Here is a 4,452-nt window from a genome sequence, read left to right on the forward strand (position 1 = left end):
TTGAGCATTTATTGCATTAATGTGGTATTTGCAGGTAATCACGCAGTAACAGTATGTGTTCTCAGAAATGATAAGTTCACAAAGGTACATGTATCACATTGGAACAACCGAAATAAAATGTTGAAACGTACCTGCGTTTTGTATTTTCATTTAAAAAACCTACCTGTTACCAACTGTTCGTCTAAAATTGTGAGCCATATGTTTCTGACTTTTACAGCACCATCTATCACAAAGCGAAAAAAGTGATCCAACTAAAACATTCATAATTCTTTACGTACTACACGAATATGTAATCAAAAAGGGGCTTCCTATTTTAAAAAACGCAGTTGATATCCGTTTGACCTATGGCAGCGCCACCTAGCGGGCCAACCATAGCGCCATCTGGTTTCCCCCTTCAAGCTGGACAAGTTTCGTTCTTTGTAGTTTTTTCCTTTGACGCTTATTTCGTGAGATATTTGGCCCGGTCACGATCAATGGACCACCCTGTACATATATATACATCCTAAGTCTATTTGAATCTTTATTAGTAATGTAAATATCTGAAGTATAATGATAAGAAAATTCGCAATGTGTTAAACATGGCTGCTTGGGTCAGTGACTGTTTCTAAAATAAAATTGAAACAAATGAGCCCTCGGACACTGTTATTTTTAGTCTTATTGACCAATTTTCAACACTTCTAAGAGTGCCCTCTTTAGAATTATAACAATCAAAATGGCCTATAACGTAGGTACAAATTAATAGGAAAAGACATTTTTTACATAAAAAGTGTATGTACTGACTAACAATAAAAGACAAAGGTAGTACTTACATGTCACACAGTGAAATAATTAACGGGCCAGAATGGTTTTAGTCACAAAATATATAAAAAGGAATGCGAGAAGGCGAGCCACTATGGGCTGCTCGTACCTGTACAGCCACAAGTTGCAACAGACTGTGGCGCCTGCATTAACAAGTGTGGGCAGGTGAACATGACATTGCATCGAGGGTGCTGTCTAGTAGCTGCAGGTACGACTTGGCTACTTAACATTCAAGTGTAGACAGACGAAAATTATAATGAATATTGTTCAGTACATAATGTAAAAAGTAATATTTTGTTTAACAGCGACAGATAAAGTAACATTCTGTCTGCATCAGAGATTAGCAGTACAGTTTGAAGCATAAAAACTTCATTTTAGAAGATAAAGGAAGGTCTGAATGACACAGCTCGTAGAAAGCGATATAACATGAAATACAGTCAATAAATCATATAGTAAATGAAAAATTATGACTTAACATAGATGGAAAAAAAATTTCGGTAAACTGCACAAGGAGACCCGCAATGAAATGTCAAGTAACGGCTTTATACCATTGAAGAAATTTATGCTACGCAACTGCAGCTGTTCATTGAGAATGAGACTATCACTTCGAGAAAGTTGTTTAAAAATCTCTAATTCTTCCAGTATGTCTAATTTACATCCTTTCTTCTCGGTGCTTTATATATTTTGTGAGCAAAGCCCTTCTGGCTGTAAATTTTTTATATGTGACATGTAAGTACTGCCTCTGTCTTTTATTGTTAGCAATTGCACTTTTTATATAACAATGTCTTTTCCTATAAATTTGTAACTATGTTATAGGCCATTTTAATTGTTTTAATTCTTATGAAGGCACTCTTAGAAGTGTTGAGACCTTGCTAATAAGACTAAAAATAACAGTGACAATGGGCTCATTTGTTTCAATTTTGATCAAAAACTTTTTGAGAATTTGGTAACAACATTAGAAAACATAGTGGTATAGACATCTGTTAAATATATTGCAGGTGTGTACCCTATGTCTTCCCAAACGCTCAGTACAGTATCATGAAAAAACCTGAAGCACATTCGAGGTTGTCGGAAGGAGCATTTCCCCTTTGTATGTTATGTATATGTTTATTTACTATATATGTTAAAATATATTGCATGTATCTGACACAATGTTAATTAGAGTATCATGTAACAATTTGAAGTAAGTCAGTGAAGAACTTTTTGAAATTTTGGGTGACAATCGTTAAATTTCATAATTTACATGTAAGTTTATTTGTTTTATATACGTGTATATATATAGCCTATATCCGTTCAAATGTTCTTTAGTGTGTCATGCAAAAATTTGAAGTTAATCAGTCTATTACTATCTGAGAATTTTTATAACAGAAATAAATGACTTGTCATTATACAGTAGCCTTTGTCCGAATGTGCATAATAAAATTATGTAAAGATTTGAAGTAAATCGTTCAGCAGATTTTCGAGACTGGCAACAACATTTCCTCTAGCATATATATATATATATATATATATATATATATTGTCTTTGCTGGCGTTTGGTTTCGACATTTCGCTTCATATATTACATATATATTTAAAAATTGCGTGTATCCTATGTTAAAAATATATACTTTTGAGATTTTTGATCAAAATTTTTCCTATTTGTATATTGCACATATATTTATGTCTTATATATGTATTAAAATATATAGCCTCTGCCTGTCCGATTGTTCTTTGGAATGTCATAATAAAGTTGAAGTTAATGGATCAGAGTGTCATACATATTGACGGAAATCGTTGGACTACATTTCCGGAATTTTGCTAAAGAACTTTTCTCCTTATATATCAGTACGTCTTTAAAAATATATAGCCTGTATCCGCCCGAATTTTCGTTAGAGTACCGTGTAAAAATGTGAAGTAAATCGGTCAAATGGCTTTCGAGATTTTTGGTAACAATGTTAAACAACATCTTGTCTTTACATAGTGGAACAATTTGTAGATCATATGTATTTATGGATTATACAACGAGTGTGGTAAAACTGCGACTTCATCCAGTTAAGGCTGTCTCGTACTGTAGTTTAAAGGCTCTTCCAATAAGAAGTAACTTTAAAAATGTTACAAATAGTTTCACTTGAAATAAGAGTCCCATGTCTCTTGAAACTTGGCACATGCACTCATGGGATCCAATGTGCGCAAACTGAGGAGGTTAAAATGCCCGTTTCGTGTGCGGGTTCAGTTCCATAAAGATGTTCTCCAGTAGGAAGAAGTACTTCCTGTTAGTCTCTTTGATACATCAGCGGTGCCAAAAACAGACTAATCCCACGCCCATGGGAACAAAATTTAATCTGGCTTAAGAAATGAATTATGTCTGAAACATACCAAATTGATAAAACTAAAAGCAGTCTTTTTAGAAAATTAAAATTGCATGTTTTAATGAAGCAAGAAAATACAAGGATCTGGAGCTTTTAACGTGACGTGACGTGACAGTCGCCGAGTACTGAGAAACAAAATATTCAAAATACTGGATCACCGGAAGAAGCGTAAAGTTAAAAACGTCAGTAGCCAAGGAACAAATTTCATAATGTGGGAAACGTGTATTTTCAAGATAGGAAGTAAGAGACTATATTGTGGTACATAGAGCTAATGCAACAGAATACACAGTTACAAATAGAAACATCACAGGAAAACATGTCGTTCATGTTGGTAAGGAAGCATCTCATCACTTAAAAGTCCATACTCATAACGTTGTTTTAAGATTGTAAAAATAGTAATATTTAATGTAATACTATGTTCCAAAACAAGTTATTATCGTCCTCGAATTACGCAACTTTTGCTTCCTAACTCAGGAAAGAAACCTTTGTGATTATCTGGTTAATGGTATCAATATAATCACTCAAATAGTTATAGTTAAACACCACACCAGAAAAAATTACCTTGTGCATCTCCAGCAACATCTCCGGTGTGGATTACGTGGGATTCTGTATGTACGAGTCACCAACGCCCTCCCAGAATCTGTTTTTAATGTTTTTGGTCTCGCAGAAACGGCCCATGGCCTTTGGCTCATTGTTGCAGACGGGGAAAGGTTGAAACTTCCTGGCAGATTAAAACTGTGTGCCGGACCGAGACTCGAACTCGGGACCTTTGCCTTTCGCGGGCAAGTGCTCTACCAACTGAGCCACCCAAGCACGACTCACGCACCGTCCTCACAGCTTTACTTCTGCCAGTATCTCGTCTCCTACCTTCCAAACGTTACAGAAGCTCTCCTGCGTAGCAGGAATGTAGGAGACGAGATAGTGGCAGACGTAAAACTATGAGGACGGGGCGTGAGTCGTGCTTGGGTAGCTCAGTTGGTAGAGCACTTGCCCGCGAAAGGCAAAGGTCCCGAGTTCGAGTCTCGGTCCGGCATACAGTTTCAATCTACGAGGAAGTTTCATATCAGCGCACACTCCGCTGCAGAGTGAAAATCTCATTCTGATGCAAAGGTTTTCCGTAGGTTTCAAATTCGGGAAATAGGCTGAGAAGACAAGTAATTTGGCTACTTATGAATGTTTTCCGTGATATGCGATCGTAATTGGATGAGATTGTGGACATAAAAAATGACAAGGCTGGCAACATCACGATTTTCTTCAGTATTACTTTGTTGCATCACTTCTACTAGTATTTAGGACATACTAC

At 36.0% G+C, this 4,452-nt stretch overlaps 1 non-coding gene across 1 annotated transcript; it reads left to right on the top strand.

The window, feature by feature from the left end:
• The first annotated feature begins 4,108 nt into the window (after positions 1-4,108).
• Positions 4,109-4,183, top strand: Trnas-cga. The gene has a single exon. It is a non-coding gene; the product is annotated as a tRNA-Ser (tRNA).
• The last annotated feature ends 269 nt before the right edge of the window (positions 4,184-4,452 follow it).

This window comes from Schistocerca piceifrons, chromosome 3, assembly GCF_021461385.2.
Source record: "Schistocerca piceifrons isolate TAMUIC-IGC-003096 chromosome 3, iqSchPice1.1, whole genome shotgun sequence".
Lineage (NCBI taxonomy): Eukaryota > Metazoa > Arthropoda > Insecta > Orthoptera > Acrididae > Schistocerca > Schistocerca piceifrons.